The sequence below is a fragment of the Lepisma saccharinum genome, chromosome 27 (genome assembly GCF_977018435.1).
Source record: "Lepisma saccharinum chromosome 27, izLepSacc3.1, whole genome shotgun sequence".
NCBI classification, from domain to species: domain Eukaryota; kingdom Metazoa; phylum Arthropoda; class Insecta; order Zygentoma; family Lepismatidae; genus Lepisma; species Lepisma saccharinum.
The window spans coordinates 39,947,996-39,971,060 of NC_139255.1; the positions used below are offsets into that span (position 1 = coordinate 39,947,996).

At 38.2% G+C, this 23,065-nt stretch overlaps 1 protein-coding gene across 2 annotated transcripts in view; it reads right to left on the reverse strand.

Moving 5' to 3' along the window:
* The window catches only part of LOC145980332 (influenza virus NS1A-binding protein homolog), a 93,770-nt gene extending 75,685 nt beyond the window's left edge, over positions 1-18,085 (reverse strand). Inside the window, exon 1 of one of the 2 annotated variants that reach the window (XM_083113369.1) lies at positions 17,800-18,085. The gene's annotated coding sequence lies outside the window, so the exon portion shown is untranslated. Of the gene's footprint in view, positions 1-10,359; positions 10,378-17,799 lie in introns of those variants that run through there. The other variant, XM_083113373.1, reaches the window with a different exon arrangement.
* Between the last annotated feature and the right edge of the window lie 4,980 nt (positions 18,086-23,065).

The following is a 23,065-nucleotide window of genomic DNA, read 5'->3' on the forward strand; positions in this document are numbered from 1 at the left end:
TGGTGTCAAACATTTGCTTCTGACGATTTTCTAGAATAGCAAGTTTGTTCCCATGCAGTGTTCCAGCTCTGCTACAAATTTACCGGAAAATTATATATACCTAGTATTAATTTAGGATAATTTTTAATCGATCAACATTTTGTTTTGGGGGGGGCATGTAACTAGTAGGGACATGGCTCCCCTGACCCCTCCCCTAACGACGTCCCTGGATATAAGCATAATGCAAGCTTGTGTCAAGCATGCAGTTTCTTATGACATGATTGGTGCAAGCTTGTCATGTCAAGCTTCCTGCAATTTTGACATGCGGTAACTAGTATGTTGGGCTGATGCAGCTTACAGCTTGCCATTACATGCTTGCAAGCTTGTTTCAAGTTTGAAACAAGTTTACTGTGCTGTCTGGAACTCTATCAAGGGCGAACAGACGCTCAAAAAACTCACGGTTGATTAGGGATTCGACCAGTCAACAATTTGATCAGTTAGGCCTGTTTGCGAAATTTACAGCTTTGTAATCTCCGGTAGAGGCGCACATCACAGTGGTTCTTATCCCAAACTAAACGGTAGGTTCAATCCTATACGGCGCACGCTATTAGAAGGAACATGAGTTCGGCCAATACCCAGCCAGTGCTACTGCGCTGTTGCCAAACTAACTGCTAGCGCAAGGGTAGGACAGAAAATTCGCGGTGTCCATTATTTTTGATAATGCATGCACGGTATATATGAGTACAGTGAAATAATATAGTGAATATTTCTACACAGGATTATATCATATCACTGTAGCATGTACGAGAAACCCATACCTGAAAGAAGCGTGAAGGTATTTATTTATTCATCACCGCTCTCGTCGTCTTCCTCGGTCTCAGCATGGACGTCCGCAGGATTTTTTCCAGGGAGGGGCAAGGAAGGTGTTTTTTTTTTCCAGGGGGGGCCAAACAAGGCACATTTTCCTCCATAATAGTGTTCTTCCCTCAAAAACATTGCTTAAATTTGATTATCATATTCATGCAATAATTAACACATATTATTGTGGTTGTAATGAAATTACATGTGAAAAATATATAATTTTTGGTTGACTTTCATTTTCCAGGGGGGCCACGACCCCCCCCCCCTTGCCCCCCTCCCGGACGCCCATGGGTTCCCTTGTCACTCATTTCTGAATCACTCTCATGGAGGTTAATGATTAGATTTTGCACCCTTGGTGCCTGTACTACTGGTGCTAAGTTTTGAGAGTGACATTATTTAAAATAAAAAGAACACACGGAACACACACAATCGCACGAAAGGGCTGTATTTAATCTTTTCACAAACTGTTCTTCGTGGCGCACGAGTGAACGATGAGCGAATAATTTTACACCGGCCTTGCTACGAAAACGCTGAACTCAAACTGACCCAGGCTTTCAATGTTCGAGAACGCCCAGAACAATGAAGAGTCATTGTTTATATCGAGGCGAATTTAACACCCAGTTTTCCCTAGACACAACAACTCAGCTGCGTCAACACGGTGGCAACGAAAAAAACAGGCTGAAGGAAATGAAAGGTGTTTCCCTTGTTTCTTCAAGGAACGATAACTCCGGCTGTAGGCGACGGAAATTCATGGGACTTGGACAGTCAAGTTCAAAATGTCTATCCCCATCTTATGATGAACATTAAAGTGGCGAGTTTTATGAAAACTTCTTGCGCGCAAGGAAAATACAGAACACTGCTTTTAACTTCCGCGCCGCAGTCTCCTAACTGTACAACGTTGCACTCCTGCCATTGGTTGATCGCCACGCACACCCTCTGCGTGGCCCCACCCGATATCGCTTCTAAAAGCGTGCGTCGTATAATTAGACCAGTGCTCTTAAACTCTGGCGAAATTTACACTGCAAAAAATGACATTGTAAACACTTCATGTTATAGTGTTACATAACTGATAGCCTATATCTCACCACTGATTATTTCTTGCACAGATTTACGATAAATTCATGTGCCAACGCTATTATCTATATAGTTAGAACTTCCTGCTCAACGATGTAACAATTGAAATTGTTGTCCATCAAATTTGATTTACTTTAAAACTCTATAGATACTGAAAAATCTTGTGTTTAGAATACAATTAACCACTGGCAACACACTGAAAGAATAATATGTTTGTCAAATCATCAAACGATATTATATCGGAGGAGTGTATTGTTCTAATTGTGATAAATCAATAACTAAACAGAATTTCAAAAAATCGTTTTGTCAAGAGAATTTGCCTCAAAATAAAAAATAAAATAATGTAGCTAATCGAGGCTTGACTAACAGTTCAAAATGTATTCTGAAATATAAACTGTAAGTGCAGGAGGCGAAAATCGGAGTCATAAAAAGTAGTCCGTGGAATTAGCGGTATGTCGTTGTTTTCAGTTACGCATTTGTTTTATCGTTAAAATTAGTTCCATGACGTTGCTTGTTATGTAATACCAATATCTGGAATTGACTACACCAATATTCCATTGTGTAAGGAATGATAACAGGAAGGGAACGCTGGGAATTATATGCACTGCGTGGAATAAAGTCCTGGGGTGTACATCAAAACGAGAGACACAAGAAAGCATCTGCAGCGGAGATATCTCATTACAACACGTGGGATTTGAACAGCTGTGTCCTAGAAACGGAGTCAGCGATAGCTTTTCGTCCACGATTCACCTTCCGTTCTCATGGTCACATATGGAGATATTGTGTACCAAGACTTCATGGAGCAACAATTAGACATACAAAGAGAGGTAAAACCCGCATGCGTCAGCAGAGACAATCGACGTAAGTGCGCAGGCGCTAAATAGACAGTCCAGTTGCAAAATAGGGATGACGGCTGCAGTGTAACGGATACGGGAATCAGATTCCGCGAAGACCGTCTGTTTCCTGAAACAACAATGTAGTTCTTCACATAGAAACGTTGCCGGCGACATACGTTAAAAGAGGATGTTAAGAGTTGTAACAGCCATTGTAAATCACACACAATAGAGCGATCGATGATAAACAAAACAACCGAAAGGCAGAGGTACAGCAGAGGCGTCTCGTGAACGCATGCGGTGCATGCTGCGCATGCGTCAATTGTGGGAAAAAGGACAGCTTGCTCTGCGACGACATTCATGAGCATTTCTACATTCTAATATCTTCATATAGCAGAAGTATTTATTTTACACGAGAGCGCTGAAGTGGAAGAAAGTAATAATTATTTTCCCACAATTGATGCATGCGTCACTTCAGATCCAGCGCTCTCGTGTAAAATAAATACTTCTCCTATATGAAGAAATTAGAATGTAGAAATGCTCATAAATGTCGTCGCAGAGCAAGCTGTCCTTTTTCTCACAATTGACGCATGCGTTCACGAGACGCCTCTGCCGAAAGAAAATACTGATCTGAAACCTACAGTGTTGTTTCGTGACATGTTTACACCTACCTCCCTCACAAAGTGTAGATTCGTCCTCTCGGGATATTTTCGTACTCCTTGGTCGGACAATAAAGGCAAAGAAAGAAAGTGGTACATGGGAAAAGGGAGAGAAAGGGATAAAGAAGGACAGGGCGAAAGAAAAGGAAAAGAAGTTAGTGAAACACAGGGAAAAGAGAGCTGGAGAAAGGGAATGAAATAGGGAAAGCAAAAGAGAGAGAAAGGTTGGAAAAGAGGCAGGAATATAAGAGAAAGGGAAAAAGAAAGCAATATAGAAAGAAATAGAGGAAAGTAAATGGGGAAAAAGATAAGGAGAAGAAGAAGGAGACAAATAGAAATAAACTGAGGAAGAAGAATCAGACATATAAAAAGAAATGGAAAGAAAGGATGTAGATAAAAGATTTTTTTTCTTTCAGTCCTATAAACAATTATAAACTTACGGTGTGCTAACTCAACGGTGCGTTCAGGCTATGTATGACCTCTGCTGTCAATGTTGTTTGACAGCGGCTTGATATAACGGACATTGTTTACGAGTTGCACTGCAAGCACATGCCTTCACACGAGCAGAATTCAAATGAATGCAGTGGCGTACGCAAGGGGAGGGTTACGGGGTTTAAACCCCCCCCCCCCTTGAGCTTGTGAAACATTATGAAAAATGCTGTGGAAAAAATTAAATGGCCAATTTTTCAGTCAAAGATCTTTGGCAATAATATTACTATTACTTCTACTACTACTACTACTAATAATAATAATAATATAATAATAATTTGAATTATTATTTCCATGCAGCATGGAGAAAAGCACAGCATTCCAAGCACACGTGTCTTTCAGAGTGATGCCTTGAAAATAACCACGAGATTATGAGGTTAGGTTAGGGTAACTATGATTTAAAAGAGAAAAAAAGTTGTTTTGTATCTCAGTTGCAACAATGTTCAACACACTGGCGTACAAAGGATTTTTTTTTCGGGAGGGGCTGGAATAGTAAATGTGGATAGCAAATGGCTTCGATTTGGAGGGCAAGATGCATAATAAAATATTTCGTATTTTTGGAGCTTTTCAGTCTATTAAAATTGTATTCAAAGACAAAAATGGTAATCGGGATTCACTTTAAAAGAGGTTTCGCATTTACACATTTTGATTTTTTAAAGTTCTTAATGGATTTTTATTTGAAAATTCTGATTTTCTCAAAATTTCGGTAGGGGCTGGAACACCATCGGCCATCCCTCTATGTACGCCAGTGTTCAACGAACATGTATTTTTTTGTGTGTGAAAAATGATAATTAACTAAATAAAGTTATTGGTATGTTGTAAGAGGCTAATTTATAGACAAAGGCTAGGCGGACAAGAATACAGTCACGAATTCGCCTTCCCATTGTATTGTTTACCGCAGCACGTTTGAATGTCTCTCTTTAAAATGTCTCACCTTGTTGACTAGACAATTATTCAAACGACAATAAGATTAACTATTGTAAAATGTTTTGTTGGTAAGAACAGCGAGTTAATCCAGATGTGAATTATCGGGGACATTTATGCGGGGAAAAAGTCAGAAAAATTCCAACCAATTTCGGGAATCGAATCCGGATCTACCGCGTGATTGTCACTTGTCAGACGCTCTACCGACCAGATCACCGCAGCTCCTTGAATGAGTTCCATACTTTGATTATTTCAATTTATTTTAATATATTTTCTTGTATTTATGGATCTTCTTCACCCTTTAAATGTCTCACCTCGTTGACCAGACAATTATTTCGTAACAAAGAAACAAATAATGCTCCCAGGATTTGATAAAAATCGAATGACTATAATAACTTGACAAGTTTAAAAACAAGACGCTGCAATCCATTGTTTGCGCACCTCACATCACATTTCCCCACTCCATTGTCTGCGGCGACTTTGGTTCGCAGTGTTGCAACCTGGAGGGAGTGGAATCGTCTGAGAATTTTCAACGAAATTTGAATGTGAAAGGCATGAATTAGTATCCCCTCACCTACGCTACCTATTGATTACGCTAAATTCTAAATACATTTTGATATTTTCCCTTTAAACCTTAAATGAATTAAGTTATATTAGGGATATTTCTTACCATCATAAGAAATGTATGAAATAAAACGATAGAAAAATGAAAAATATATAAACGATAGAACTGAGCTCACCTTCTAAATGTTTTCCAGTTCTCCTTCTCCAGTTTCACTCTCGCACTCATCCGAGTCTGTGTCTACCAATGAATCTGTGTCCGTGTCTGAATGGGCTTCACTAAGTCAGTCTAATTATCAGTTCATCTACACGCTCCTCCATAAGTCCATCTCTTTCAAAGTAAGAATCTTGCAGCCAAGAGTTAAGAGCATGAACATTTCAATGCTTTAGAAAAGAACACAGGCAAGTGTGTTATCAGATTGCCTTCTCGTAGCGATTGTTGTACGATAAACAAACGAACCACCACCCCACTTTTTTTTTTTTTTAAAAAAAAGAAAAAAAAACAGGCCAATACTAGATTTTGCATTCAGAAAATGAAGTCATTCGCCCACTAGTTTCTCTTCGTTATAAACCTTAACGCACGTGCGTAATACTACAGTTTACGATCGGCGCACCGCACGCATTTTCAAAGGCCGGATTAAATAAAACGAACCACTGATATAATAGGAGCCTGCATGCACCGTCACGCTAAACAGCGAAAATCGTGTCATATTTGTTTTAGCTTAATTTTGCTGAGTTGGCACCACTGGTACTCTCAACGCCAGACCAGTGAGTAGAAGAGTGGTGGGGAGGATGACGTAATAGGAAGTGCTCCGCAGCGATCTGCGCATATCGGGACTTAACTTGTCAGGCTATAGAAAGTAATTTCGTTCTATTGTTTTCATAAATACAATATTTATGTAGATCTCTACTACTTAATAGTAGCAGTAGTGGTATTTGTAGTATTATTGTATTAATTCAGCTAATTAATTAATTATAAGTATTATTAATTAATTGTAATTATTATTATTTAATTAAAGTATAATAAAACAATGGTAATGTGAATTTGGAAAAAAAGTTTTAGAAATAACACCCTCCTTGATGAAATCCTGCGTACGCTACTGAATGAATGTATTTGGAGCAGCCTAACCTTTACGTAGTAATATGAGCCAATGCCACTGACGCGAGTAAACATACCCTTTTAAAAATTATTTATTCAAAAGTGACCAATTGATACGTTAACATGTTATTTACCCAGAATCGGATATTTGTTTCGTAATGTACACTTGAAACTGGCTAATAGATTATTTTACCCCGTGGCGCAGTGGTTAGCACATCGCGCTACGACGCCAGGGGTCGCGGTTTCGAATCCCGGCCTGGGCATGAATGTTTGTGAGTGTCCATTCATCAATTTCATCATATCATCCATCACTCATCCCCATCTTCGCAAATTAGCCGAAAGTGGCACAATAAGCGAATTAAAATAAAGCAAATCAATCAATCTATAGATTACTTTATTTCCACCAGTTCTTTCATGAACATTGACTTTTTCACTGATTGAACACAACTGGCATTTTGTCCATATTTTGTGACCTAGTTGCAATCTGGTGTCCTGTATTGAAATGTATTAAAACGAGGAACCAATAAAATGAAAATTAAAAAGCCAAAAAACGGTTTTCTATAAAGAATCAAGTGCATTCAATTTCTGGTTTGATTTATACAGGTACGGAACTTATTTTGGGGTACCAGTCATCATATCGTCTTGCGACACGTAACGATATATTTCAGATTTACGTCCAACTTCTGCCTTTTCTAATAAGTATATGCATGTAGAGTGAGATGAATAAATATTACCATGCAAATTACCAATCACCATGTTTATTCTCTTTGTTTTATGCAATGAGGAATTTAAACAAAACGTCAAACAAGCTGCCGAGAACCTCTTCACCAGCATAAAAAGTCCAGTCCTTGGAAACATGTAGGAAGCAAGAGAAAAATACTCATGGACAATGTACCGAGCAATACTTGTGGATCCCACTGTATGTACTCTTCATTGAAGGAAATATTAGAAAGCACGCCAACTGCTCTACAGAACCCCATATCTTATCAAGAGGGATGGTACCGAGACCAAACCAAACCGAGGCTTAGTATCCGAGTTTCTCGGTCTCGTATGAAGTATTAGAGCCTAAACCAAATTTTCTTTGGCATGCGACTTCTTCAGACATGCCAGTCTGATTGCTAATTGCTGTGGATAAGTCATATACGTATTCTGTTTATAGTAATTGCTAAGTCAATTCATTCACCTGTGTGAGTGAAGGTTTGTTTGAAAGTTTGTATGGCGTTACGTCCCATAGACCCTATGTTGTTCACAATATATATTTCAAGGTTCAAGACGAGATCGAAACGTGAACGAGAAATTCATGTACAACGCGGAACGAACGTGAACCCGTTCTCGTCTCGGTAGAGTGAGATTATTTCCGTAACAGCTCTGGCCGTTCTGCGCTTGCACCTTGGGAGCGACTCATAACTCCCGACGCCTCCAATCAAGAAGTGAACCGCTGACGTCATCTCTACTCTGCGCCTATAGCTAACTCTATTGCTCACGCTGTACACTGCCCGTAGGCTCGCTGGCTAGACTCGTGCAATCAGCTTGTGATGTTCCGAATGAACGCGGACTCTACCATCTATACTTACGTATGATTCCACTCTACGAAACCTGTCTTGGTAGCATGCTATCTCCGTTACAGAGATCAGCATCAGTGTTCGATATATGAGAGATGTTCGCTTTGAAGGTCTAGCCTTATTTATAAGTCAAGTCTCCTTTGCACCTATGTTGGGTAGATATACATCGCGACGAAGAAGAAGGATAATTACACAAAACAGAAGAAATAGTAAACACACTGAAACACCGATGCCCTGGCCTGATTTCAAACCTAGAACCTTCAGAGTCAAGATCGTGAGTCTAACACCTTAGGTATTTTGTAAGGGTACCAGTTTCATGGATATTTTGTGTTTCGCATGACTCGTACTTACCAATTGTGTATTGCGGAACATAGTTCAAGGTGCCATTATGCTTTTTACACGAAAACAAACGCAATTTTTCACATTCCGAGTGCTTTTTTTATTCCTTTCCTCGCTTCCGGAACACACAATATGGCGGGCACATCTTGACTCACGTTGTGGGTATATATTGTTTCAACATTCTGCACCGAAAAATACCTAATATCGCGTTCGTCACCGGTGGAGATCATACATTATGCACGGGTAGCTGACGCATATATAGCCCGGGTAGCTGACGGATAGCCCCACGAACCATTCACGGATAGCCCCACGAACATGGACGTCCGCAGGTTTTTTTTCCAGGGAGGGGCAAGGAAGGTATTTTTTCCAGGGGGGGCAAACAAGTCACATTTTCCCCCAAAAGAGTTTAGTTCCCTACAAAAACGTTGCTTAAATTTGAATTTATGGTGTTAATGCAATAATTAACACATATTATTGTGGCTAAAATGAAATTATATTCGTGAAATACATAATTTTTGGTTGACTTTCATTGCCCCCTCTCACCCCCACCTCTTCCGGACGCCCATGCCCACGAAACATTTCCGATAAGGTTAGTTTAGTTTTGGAGGCTTACATCATCAAACGTACGCAGCATCCGGTTGTCGTAGGGCAGGCAAATGAAAGCAATGGCAATTGTGCGTCGGTGAGATATTTCTCTTGAAAAATACATGATTTCCCGGTCAAATATATTCCACGATGAAAGAAAATACCTCGACGAACGTTGTAAACCTTGGAGAAACTCATTTCCGTAAATAGTTTCTTGTGTAAAATTGAAGAAATGTGTCTCCGATGTATGAAACTGTTACCTTTTGTAAGTTCTACTCTGACGCAACAGACTATTCCTCTCCTGCGTTGTTCTCTGTGTCTCCATTCTCAGGAGAACCTGACGCAAACGCTCTTACGTGTAGGCGCTGATACTTTGAAATAAGAGAATTGTGTGACTAAAACGTTGTTATCACCACTGTGCTGCTAACAAGAGCAGAAACAACAAAGGTGAGCACGTAGAGATAGCATTACATATTCAGAGAGCTGAATGCACATGCAACATTAACTTGGCATGCCGATTTAGCAACTCCAGAAATCCTAATCTATTCGAGGAATGGTTCCGAGACCGAGATATCCTTGTAACAATCGAGACAAGAACGATACTAAGTGCCCGAGATTCTGGGATGTTACTGAAAAATGTACCTAAACCAAATATACTTTACTGTCCAGTTTCTTCAGATATACCAAGCGAGTATCTACATGGTTATTTATGGAGATAAGCCATAGATAAGTCAGAGATTGTGAAGACTTTCTTGTAGCGTGTAAATGTAAACCCAATTTGACATCAACTACAATGTATTTTTATCAATGTACAGGTGATCTACTAAATCATACATAAAATTTTCAGTTCTCTCTTCAACAATGCAGTGTTTGCCCAGTTGTTTTCTTTATTTTATGATAAAATTAAGGCAAACTGTTCACTAAACAAACGGTAAGATTTAAAGGTAAGAGCGAGTATTGATTAGATGGCATCAATGAAAATGAAAGCCGGAGAACACGGGTAAATTATGGGAGTGTTTTCTTTAATGTGAGTGCACTGATTTATTCTCCTATAGGCCACATCACGAAGCTCGGCTCCTGGTACGAGGACCTCTGCATCCTTGTCCTTCTATTTCTTGGCAAACAACGGAAAATGCCCGCCTTGTCACGCTATGTCAACATTAGGTCTGTTCAAAGTTTCATGGACTTTCGTCACACGGGCCTTGGAAGCATATTTCTTTCTCTGGCAACAAAAAGAATGTTGGTACTATTGGCAGGCACAATAAGATAATTAAAGTGCATTGTCCATTTCCAATGTTCTCTCTTCACTTGATGCACATTAATCGCAGAGTAAGGTATCAAACGGACCATTTGCAAGAAACAAGTATAGGTTGGTAATAACAATTTCTACTTACGACAAGGAGCTTTTTACATGGCGACTCAAGAAGCGTCTTTTCCGCCTGAAGCAAATCTGTGGTAAAAGAACAGGCTATTGGCGGGAAAAGGACCACGTACTCGGATTATAGATCCAGGGGTATAACTGACGACACGCTTCTCAACCACCTATCTTGGTCAAGCAATCCCTGCCCTTCGTCTTCTGACGTCACGCTATATACTTTTCGTTATGTTAGGTTTAGGATTGCAATTTTTGTGACGTCACAACTCGAAGGGCGGGACTTGAGCAGCGGCGGCGCCAGGATTAATCAATCATCAATTGCGCGGGAACCGGTTGCTAAGAAAAACAATTTTATCTGTTGTTTTCAATTCCCACAGTGTGCAAGAATGAGATATGAAAGTTTGATTTTTATTCCACGGCCATCATTTTGATATGCACTTCATGACCATTGGGCTGACAATTACCGAGATTGCAACATCATAATTAATCATTAATTGTGACTGTTCCACAAATGATAGTACCATTATATTTGGCTGAGATATTTCCACATAAACAAAGTTCAATTACAAAAAAAATCATATTTTTACGACGGTTTTACACGAAGCTACACACAATTGAATTCGACTTATGTAAATAACACCCGAAAAAACTACATTTTACGAACATTTCTGTCTGAATAGAAAACACACAGAGTTAAAATCACCTTTTCTTGCTTTTGTCTAAGAGCAGACACTTGTAGCTTTCCAATTAGGTATATTTGCCTTTTTTTCCTCCCATGGAGTATAATTTTACAAGCACGCAAACCGAGGGCTCAATATTTTTGTCACAGATAGTAGGTGCTAAAGAGGGGGGGGGGGGTGTAGAATGAAAATTAGGGGGTGATGTTGAAAACAAGCATACCATAAAACATACATATACGCTTTAGCCACTACATCAAATACCGATCAATTTTTAATATGCATCTATGAAAGTATGAATTAGTAACTTGCTTCATTTTTGCTTGATTTTTCCACTACGACCACATGTTTGGAAATCTGAAAGGAACGAAGCTTGTTCAACACAGGTCAATAGCATATGTTGTGTCTGACACTACAAGAGTGTGGTCACACAGTGCAAACATACAAACACAACAAGATACAGTCGTATTGAACTAATATTTGGGAAATATGGAACTTAAAATCATTCGTACTTTAAATTGATTTGTTTTATTTTACTTCACTTTTTTGCCATTTTTGGCTAATCATGAAGATGATGATGAATTGTGATAATATGAAAATGATAAAGAAACAATCACAAACGTGAATGGACAGCACACAAGACAAGCCTCAAAGAGGATTATACTGGTTATGAGTCCAGACGCCAGAGTCTCGTTAGTCTGCAAAATGCAGTCCAGGACTACGCGTGTGTCTTCGGAAAGGGTCACGACTTACATTCTATCCTTGCTTTTAAAAACACACTTTTTGAACATTTACAATGCAACTAATATTATCTTTTTTAAAGTCCACTTTATGCACAAATAAGCTAATAGGGACTTTACCTACTGTTTAAAGTTGGGTTCGAACCACTATGTGTGTGCCTCCACCGGGTATCGAACCTGGGACCCTTTGATGCAACTTATAAGAGTTACGTAATTCAGTTATCAATCAAATGTATGATACGTCATACAGGTGACAACGAGAAGTAGCTGCTGAGTGTTCAATTTGTGTGCGTTGATTAGTTCCCTACATAGCCTGAAATTCTTCTACGTAAAATACACAGAAAAAACTATCATGAAGTCACTTTCATGTAATGTGACACTGTAAGTTATTTTTTTCGGTTCAAAAAGGTTTTGATAAAGGGGTACGGAAGAAAATAAGGGGTGCGCAAGCACCCCTTCACTCCTCTCTGGCGCCGCCCTTGGGCTCGAGCGCTTGGCCAAAAAGGTGTGACTGAGCTGAATTTTTACATCCGCCGGACGTCCCTCGCCCAAAAGCAAACATTTAATTCACAAATTTCCCATGGCAGACAATATTTCCCTCTGGTAAGCCTTGCTTCCATGTTAATAAAACATTAAAATACTGACCAAGGCAGAATTTATTGTATAAAAAATATATACACTAAAAAGGTAACGTTTCCACCCTTTAACAGGGTCTTCTTCAGACGAATATTAACACTAGAATGATCCAGTGTGTGATTCTCGTGTGAATATTCGAATGAAGAAGACCCTGTTAGATGGTGGAAACAAGTCTATATATATATTTTATACAATAAATTCTTCCTTGGTCAGTATTTTAATGTTTTATTAATATTTCCCTCGTATATATATCTTCAAGTACAAATAATGTTATCTTCGGCGTAATGCTTCTGTCTAAGATGAACATGTAATCGCTCTGTATAAACAAACTATCCATGTGTCTGATAGCTACGTTTTACACACGACTGAAATTAAGGTTACTTGAATTTACTCATTTGAATAAAACGACTCGCTAACACAACCGTAAACATCAAGGATAAGCTTAGAATTAATGACATTGTGTGGACCATAAGTCTGCACCTACACGTGTTGTCTATATACACGCAATCTACATGTAGATTACATTTCTTATTGTTTACATAAATTACGTAGACAATGTAAACTATAAAGTAAAACATTATTTACAACGCTGTTTTGAGGCGAAAGTACCATTTTTCAATCATGTTGCTTCAAATCAAATAGGAAATAATTTTATTTACAACAAAAATCTAAATTGGGAAATGTAAAGTTTAGAATAATTCATATATTATGCTCGATACTTAGCAGAAAATTGATCGTAATTTTAAAAAGCGGAAACTCAGTGAAATTCTATTTCACTTCTATACAAAGCTCGCTGTTAAGCACATATATTACATTGTTTACGTGTGTTATAAAGTCTGTTTGCCGTACACTATTATTGCATACGCATAGACGCACATCACTGCTTAAAATATTTGAAGGTGAACATGCACTTTCTCAAACTCTCTAATGAGTTCCTGTCAATTGAACTTCTGTCCATAGCACGAGGTAAAATATTAGGCAAACGAGTCGCACATTACGTAAAGGTCAAAGGAATTAGAGATGAAAGGTTGTGTACTTCCTGAAACGCGTCAGCACAGATGAACGCTGTGGAAGTTCAGACTCAGCAGAAGATTTAAGTTTGTTTGCGAGAAAGGAATCCGATTCCAGGGTTGCAATATGCACTGAAAGTGTTGCTTGAACACAATTTCAAGCTGTGTACATTCTTATGTTTTCTAAATCATCTGAGTTGCTACCGGGTATAACCAGGTTCAATGTCGAGAATGCTACAAACCATAGACTTTCACAAAGGTTTGTGTCTGAGCGGAGGGGTCGCTATGTTTGATAGACCCCCGTCATCTTCAAATATCCAACACACGTTGTAATTTGCACGATAATGAAGACTAAAGCTTCTAAATATGTATCCTCATTAAAATGAATACTTGAACGTGTATATATCCGGTCGTGGGATGCTATCATTCATTCTATTTTAAACATACAAAAAATACAAAATTGTCACATCGGCAGCCAGCAGGCAGAGTTCCAATATGGACCTTGATTGATGATAACCCATTTGACACCTAATTATATCAAGAGTTGGTAGCGATTTCCTAGAAACGAAAGAAGTAACCAAAACAAAGATTGATTGATTGATTTTTGTCTTAAGTCCACTTTATGCACAGGAAAGCTAATCGGGACTTGAACTACAGTTTAAAGTGGGACCCGAGCCACTATATGCCTCCACCGGGTATCGAACCAGACCCCTTGATTACAAGGCGACGACGTTACCACAACGCCATCGGAGAGGCCCCAAAACAAAGCATATGCAAAAAGAAAGTTACAAGCTCAAACAATCCCATTTGTAGTTGTTCACATGATAGACGTACGATGCCAGGGCTCCTGGGTTCAAATCACGGTTTGGGCATAGGTGTTCTTTGTTAGTGTCTCTTTATCAATATCATCCTATCATCACTCATCCTCATCCTCGCGATTAGCCAAAATTGGCAGAAAAACAAAAAAATAAGCCAAAACATCATAAACATAAGAAGTAGGAAAATGTAAAGAACCAAGAATTAATATGGAAGAGTTACATTCAAATGTTCATTAATCGAGATGAATATACTTCTCTTCTACCATTCAACTAACTACCTTTCTTTTTTAAAAAATGTTCTTTTACAGTAATTATCTCTTACAATTTAGTCGCAGTGTCCAGTTTACTACGTAGTCTACGAACATACGGGTTAAGAACGAGTGTGTTGTGTTGACTTTTGACTTCTGACGAGATTTAATTGCGTTTTGAAGACACTTCTTTGAACATTCCAATGATGAACTATTTCCATCATTAATAGAAGTTGCATGCCTCTTGGCAATCGTGTTCGCAGCAGAATACAAAATATGCACATTAGAATTTTGAACAAATGCCCACAAAAGTGGTGAATATGGACACATTGAAAAATATTTCATAAATCATACAGTTACTGGTTCACAGTAAGCTGTAGTAGAAATCCTGAATAATAGCTTAACGGGCTTCTATAAAAGATTTTGCAGTCAGAACTTGAAATCAGTGGCTACAGTTAATTATTATTTTTTTAAGTAAGAAAAAAACAAGTAATTCTGTATCTTCGTAACAAGCTAATAGTTTCTGAATTGATAATACAGTATATATCACAGAGCCTATCAATGGCAATTTACCAAAACATACAGGGCGAATCGAATTGTGGTATTTCGAAAGTACATGGTGATCCGCACTCCAAAAAATTCAAATGGTAAAATTCTAAAAGGGCTAGAGTAACGCTTCGTTTGATAGATCTCTTAATTTAAAACAATTCTTGTGGAGAACAGTTGTCGAACGGACTCTCCTAACGTCGCCTTGTAATCAAGGGGTTCAATACCTGGTGGAGGCAGATGACACAGTGGTTCGTATCCCATTCTAAACTGTAGGTCCAGTCGCGATTAGCCTATCTGTGCATAAAGTCGACTTAAAACATCAATTCAAACTCAACCTCGAACAGAGGTGCCCCATGGACCTTCAGAATTTTAATTGATAACGATATTCAATCTCTTGTTGGATAGGTCTTCTAATTTCAACATTTTGTAGGAAAGATTTTTTGATATGGACCACCATATTCGAATAGGCTACCAAAAAAGAATTTCTAACCACCCATGTGGTCCACTATCTTTATGATAATTAGGGGACTAAATCAATAAAATACACAGCTTTCTAAAATAAACAGTCGAACATCAAGTTCGCTCATCAATTTCGACTGGTAGTTGAACGAACTTCAGGAAATTCCATCCTGAATTGAGGTCCAGGAAAGTTCTCACACAATCCGGAAATAAGGAAGCAGGAGTTTCTATCCTGAATTTAGGATAGTGCGAGATTGGCATTATGAAACAATTATTGCTGATGCAGATAGAAAGAGTTTGCAGGATTTTTTTTTAATGATCATAATCATGCAGCGTCAGGTTATGCACAGTAGTTAATCCGGATGATATTATTTGTTTTAAGTCTAATACGAACAACTGTAATTCACATCCACAGAAAGTCGAACCCAGGAGGCCTAGGCCCAAGGATATCCGGAAGACTGAAATGGCAACTTTTATGCCCGTAATGCTGTAAGCCTATTTTCTAGACTATAAAGCGTGAAAATGATTCTTTCACTATAACTCGGAATGACTAACAAAATACTACTACATTAGACTCTGTACATCATCATACACTCACAACAAAACAGAAGAGAGAAAATAGTTCCACGACAAAGATTTTTGAAGAGAAAACCAGAGTGGCAAATGCGAGCACAAAAAAATCTGTTCGAAAATTCATATTCTACATGGTAACCGATTTATAATCAATATTTTTTTTCTAAAAAAACTTGGGGACCATGGGGGTAGCTGATTTAGGGGTGGGGTGGCGTGACTACCCCCTTTCTAGCTTCCCCCTCGGAATACATAAACTTTGCAGAGTTTCTGGCGTGGGTGTCAAAGATGGCTGTCAAAGATATGGGTGGCCTTCAAATAAAAATGTATTTTGATATTCAAATAATTTTATGCAATATCCAAGCAAGATGGGTTCCCATATTCTTCACCATTTTCTACACTTTAATTTTATTATTATGAAATCTGCCTATTGTATGTTGACAGGGTGGGCCAATATGATTTTGATGGGTCCCACTTTGGGACCCCTTTGACGCTGCCCCTCAAACTTTGTAACGGAAGTTTTCCATAAATCTCACCAAACCATTTCCTTCATTAAGATGGTTACAAGTTGTAACAAAAATATTAGAATTTGTTTATTTTTATTTTAAAGAAATAATAAAAACGCTTCACATAATTATTATCTTTTACATTGTTGTACACGTAATCAATAAATATATACACGTCTTGGCCCTCATTCAGAAACACTTGGTTGGCACGAAATCTGGTATATTTGCAATATAATTTATGTTGTCTGAATATGCTATTGATTTGTGTGCAAGGGTACGACCTTTTTTCATGAACAACTCTGTAAGGCTATTGTACTGCATTCAGAATTCACCACTAACTAACTAACTCTCTAGCCTTCTTAAACCCGAAGGTTCATGGCTGCAGCAACACAGGCCTTTCCATCTTTCCCTATCTTGAGCAAGATCTATATACTCTTTTCCATCCCTACCGATTTCCCTTAGGTCCATCTCAACGTTGTCCCTCCATCTTCGTCTTGGCCTTCCTACAGGTCTCTTACCATCAGGTTTCCCAACAAGAATCCTGTAAACTCCTCTTTCCTCTCCCATTCGTGCCACATGGCCTGCCCACCTAAGTCTTCTTGATTTAATTATTCTAATAATATCGGACATGAATACAAATTATGTAGTTCTAAATTATGTAACCTTCTCCACTCACCTGTCTCCTCATACCTTTTAGGTCCAAAGATTAAACAATACTATCATCCGGATTTTCCTAAGGATCGTATTTTCAAATACTCTCAATTTATGTTCCTCTTTGAATGTAAGGGACCAAGTTTCACACTAAACAGGTTATTATATGGTATAATTTCGAACAGCCATATTTTACTGGTGTAATATTTTGAGAGAAAACGATAAATATATTTTCATCCCTTCCGTTATTATCGTTGTCTTTTTATATTTCTCACACCATTGAATCGTGCTTTGATTTCTCGCGATATTTATTGCCTTACGCTCTCAACTTTGAATTGCACGGGGTCAGACACCAAGGCAAGCATTGACCCCGCTACGCTTATCACCATTGTTTGCCCAAACCAGTTACGTCCGGCAAAAAAATACCGCGAAAAGGAAATAGCGTCCCTTCAACACCCAAGCAAAGCGTTTCTACCTTGTACGTAATATAAGCTTCCTTCTTTTGTGGTTCTGCTACAAGGTGAGTTGCATCACTTCGCAGGAAGCTAACGAGATGAATGAAGCATGCAAGATGTAAACAATCCGAAAGACTTACCCTGTGCAAGTAGCGGTGCGGCTTGTAAAGCTGCTACAAGTGTCCCATGTGTTAGAGAAGCATCTCGTACAAATGTCAACTGGTAGTTCTCCAGCTGGTGATTAGTCGAAAGTACCAAGTTACCATCCAGGCTGCTACACTTCACACTTCCCCTGATCTTCCACCTTCAGCTTTCAAACGTGATCTGGTTCTCTCCAGAATCTGACGATCGATAATGCCACGCGTAGTAGGGCCTGGTGGGTGGCTCGTATTGCTTTTCTCTCGGATCTCCCCTCCGCCAAGTGGTTCTACGCCAATTTACAGTTCGGCCGCCAGATGGCAAGCGTGTTCCCGGACAAAATTTCCAGTCCTGGAAAAAAGAAGGAAGACGCGTTGTGTAAACGACTCACTCTTTCCCCGATGTGCATGTATTACATAATAATCGGCGTGCAAACTTGAATGAAACATGCAAATTAAATATCTATCCGAAGGTCAAGCAGTTTACCATCGTACGGAGTTTTAAGTTCCGCGGAGACTAGGTCAAAAATGGCGCCATATTGATATTCGAATTCAATGGTTAATAAAATTGTGAACAAACCTGTCAATAGAAAAAAATGGTCGTTTTCTTTCAAGCGAAAGCTAAGGAAAGAAATGAGGTGGTAAATATTCAAATATTGATCGTATGTATATATAGGTAAATAAATCTTATCATACTATTGATTACTGAGTAACTGCGTATCTTAATGATAAGCGCTTTCACCTCTTTGACGCAAAAAGTATCGGGCTCGATCCATCAAAAAATTAACTCAGCTTCGTGAAGACAGTCTGGTAGCAATATCGGTCAGGACTGTCAGATAAGTCATGGCAACAATGCAGATAAATAATTCGAGGAGAGGATCAACTGATACGCTATATCAATGTGCACTAACTGTATTAACAATAACGTTATTTTTATTTTTCAATTTTTGAAATACGTCTGTTCATTTTCATGAAAACTTTATCCGATTTATTATTGCCAATCAGTTTATATTTTGCGTAACAAAATTTTTAGACATGATGAAGTTATGAAGAAAATAACATTATTATTGTAATTGAAAAATGTGTGACCATCCACTATAATTGTTGATTTTATTACATAACTAATTCAAAAATATTTGCTAAACCAATCGGAGCGGCTTTCAAGTCTTGGCCCTCTCGAAGGAGGGAGTTTATTATTATTATTATTATTATTATTATTATTATTATTATTATTATTATTATTGTTATTAAGCAAATTACACCTAAATAGTGAGATATTTTGTGTTTGAAAGTTAATATCAGTTTCAAATAAGTTAATTTTATTGCACATGAAAATTATATCTGTACGTTTAATTTTATGGTACAGTTTTAAATATATAAATTATCTAAATGTTTATATATTCATTTCTGATTTTGAAAAAAATCAAGTTATGATTAAATGGATATTAGCTACACATGTAACCTTTAGTCTCAGTTTCTCCACAATTACAATAGAACAATAGTTGGCAATCACAATATAGTAATGAAATAAAACACTCTGATTTGTTCTAAAAATGCTAAAATTAAAGGACGCGCATGTGCACAAGGGAATCATCTACGAAATCATAGATATATTTTTCTAATTCTTATCTTTCCTTTATTTACATATTATGTAATTAATGAAAAATATGTATTAAAGCGATGGGTGCGGTATGATCCCATTAAACACAAAATTAGTTTTCTGCTTCTTTGTTTGATCATGTTATACGATTCTTTCTATTATTTCTCAGATCACAAAACGGCACCTATTTGCCGAATGGAAGTTTACTTTTGTTGCTAAGGAGACATGTAATAGATGGGACTGTCATACGGTACCACGGTCAGATCGATTGTTTTTGTTTTTTTAATGAATAAGGTCAGTCATGTCAAGGTAGTGTCGTTTGGCATGGGAGTAGTTTTCCATCGAATCTGATCGAATTTCTTGACACCAAAAATATGAGTTCAGGAAAAATGTTCGAATGACTTTTCTTCGTTACTCCCTTCGTACGGGACATCACGACAAGTGACGAGCCTAAAGAATTAGTCCGCCAGCAACAGCAACAACAATATTTTAATTAGAATCAGTGGCGGTAATTAGGGTGGATTCGCCCCCAAAATTTTGTACCTTTTTGCTCCCACACTATAAGCTATAAGGGGTGTAAGGGGTGCTCCTTACACGTAGTGCACCCAATAATCAACCTCACTTCCACTTAGTACACCGTGGACTGCAGACTAACGAGGCTCTGGCGACTGGTCCCATGGCCAGTATAATTCTGTGTCGCCCTGTGTTTTGTCCTTATTTGTGCTGAGCGCCCTTTTTAGCCTCAGCTTTTAACCAAGGTAAGGAAATTTTAGTTTTCAGACACGCTTTAATTTTTGTTATGATAAGGGGCTGGGACCCGTATAGTGCAAAATAGCTTCAGTGCTGACGGCACCCAAAAATTTTTAAATCAAATTCAAATTCAACTATATAAGCTATAAGTCTCTTAATACTAAGATTTGTCTACCAGAGAAAGTAAACTTTCCTTGCCAGCTTCCATCCCCCAATTTTGACACCCAATCGCCACCACTGTTAAGAATAATATAAGTTAAAAATGCATAAAACAGATTTAACTGAATGTAACAGGAGATTAATTATCTAGCTTATCTCTAATCGACAGTACTGTGCCCAGGATTTTGGCACGTACGTACATTTTATTTTGGTAGTCAGTCCATTTTGCCATCTTTCCTACCTTTGATGTTCTTTTTTTAGGAATACTGGACCAAAGGGGTGGGGGTTACGACCCCCACCAACCCCCCTTCGGCACGCCACTGCTAATCATAAAGCTTTCACCTTTCGATCAATTGATCCTAGTTAGATCTCCGGGGGTGGCACAGTGGTTCGTATCGCACTTTAAACTGTAGATCCAGTCCCGATTAGTCTGTTTGAACAGAATGTGGACTTAAAGAAAATTTGTTTCTAGTTAAGATCACTAAGATTGACATTTAAAAAGCTTGTCTACAAACGAAATAATGTCAAAATAAGTAGAGAATGAGATATTTTTGAGATGATGAAAAGCGTCTTATTTCCAGCTGATGCAAAATAAAGTCTCTGATCGCTATGTTCATGTGCATTATTACTATTATGCATTGGTTTTCGTGCTGACCTGCATGGCTTAGTGGTTAGCACATCGAGCTACAACGCTAGAGGTCTCGAGTTCGAATTTCAGCCTGGGAACGGGTGCTCTATGTGAGTGTCCCCTCATCAAATTCATCATATCAAAAGTGGCTGAGAAGCAAAGTAAAATAAAACAAAACAATCAATCATTGGGTTTCTCATCCTGTCAGTAGTAGACCCTACATACAGTCTAATCAGATATCCATGTAAGTTCGACGAAAATAAATTAACTTTACATGATACAAGAAACTGCTTATTTAATTTTGATGCTGAAATGTCCATTTTTAATTTCATCTTTTTTAAAAAATAAGAAAAAGTACATTTAATGTTAATACTTGACAGCCAATTTCCTCAAGCCCATCTCTAAATATAACCTTGGAGTTGGTGTCTTTGTGTTTCTATCATCAATTTCATCATTCATTCTCGTTGTCACGATTAACCCAAAGAACTGAGAAGCGACGTATCGGGATATTTTATAAATTATTATAGCTACATAGAGTTACGAGGGTCACTATTTATATTTTGAGCCTTGGCAACACTGATTGAAGTTAGGCGGTATTTGACGTTTGCACGGAATTGTCTGGCATTATTGACCATAACGTACTTCAAATGTTTTGTCAATAGCTTGATTTATGTTGTTTATGTTGCCTTGGAGATTGCGCGACAATAATAAAATGGAAGTAACTCGTGAACATTTTCGTGCGATGATTTTTTACGATTTTCGACGTGGATTATCAAGACAAGAGTGCATCGATTGTAACAGGTGACGAATCATGGATATATGCATATGAGCCGGAACGTAAACAGCAGTCGACCGTATGGGTGTTTCAAGATGAACCCAATCCAACAAAAGTTGTTCGCGCTCGAAGCACATCGAAACAAATGGTCGCCTGTTTTTTCGGGAAAACTGGTCATGTGTCAACTGTGCCTTTAGAGGAACGTAGAACGGTCAACTCTGAATGGTACACAACAATTTGTTTGCCAGAGGTCTTCGGTCAAATACGGAAAACAAACAAACGCCGTCGGATCATTCTTCATCAAGACAATGCCAGCTGTCACACATCTCGTCTAACAACCGGCTTTATGAACAGTCAAAGAATCGAATTGATGGGTCATCCGCCGTACAGTCCTGATTTGGCACCGAATGACTTCTTCTTGTTCCCGAATGTCAAGAATAAATTGCGTGGACAACGATTTTCGTCGGCCGAAGACGCCGTTGATGCGTTCAAAAACCATATTATGGAGGTGTCTTAAGAAGATTGGAAAAACTGCTTTGACAAATGGTTCGAACGAATGCAAAAGTGTATTGACCATAAAGGAGAATACTTCGAAAAACAATAAAGCAGTTTTCAATGCCAAATTCCTGTTTTTTCATTGTTAGGCTCAAAATATAAATAGTGACCATCGTATCCTCAATTAAGCATCCTCCAAGCTATCCGCAAAAGTCGAGCAAACATCCTCTACCTAGGAACGTTGACTTCAAACATTGAAAATGTAACTTGACATATTTAGACATCAAGGTAGCTGGATGGTTTATACATATACGCCACTCGTATTTATGCTCGTATATACAATTGTTTAGTAGTGATTAATTAGCATATAATGTTAATTGAACATTATCCATCGCCTAGTGCTTTAAACTATACCTATTCTAACACAGAAGAGTAATTTTGAAAGCACTAGACAATTAACATTACATGCTAATGTAGAACCATTGTCACTAGATTCCACCTTAAACTGTAGATCCAGTTCCGATTAACCTTGCCGAACAGTGAATTTAAAAACAAAAACTTAAACATATTTCCTACCTTAAACTGGCCCTCACCAGTATCTTCTTTGTTCCCTCGTTTCCGAACTTGAATTGTCAACTCTCTTGCCAGATGGCACGTGAATTGCTCAAACGACATAGATTAGATTAGATTAGAATGAATACACTTGTCCTTCTGTTCGTTTCACAATCAAGACTTGCGCAATTGTACGCGTGAAGTGGGAATATGTTTTAAATTAGAATATTGAAAATTCCTATTGTTTAATTTGTCCATGTGAAATACAAGCGTTTCTAAATATAATTAGACGGATGAAAAGAGGTGGGGA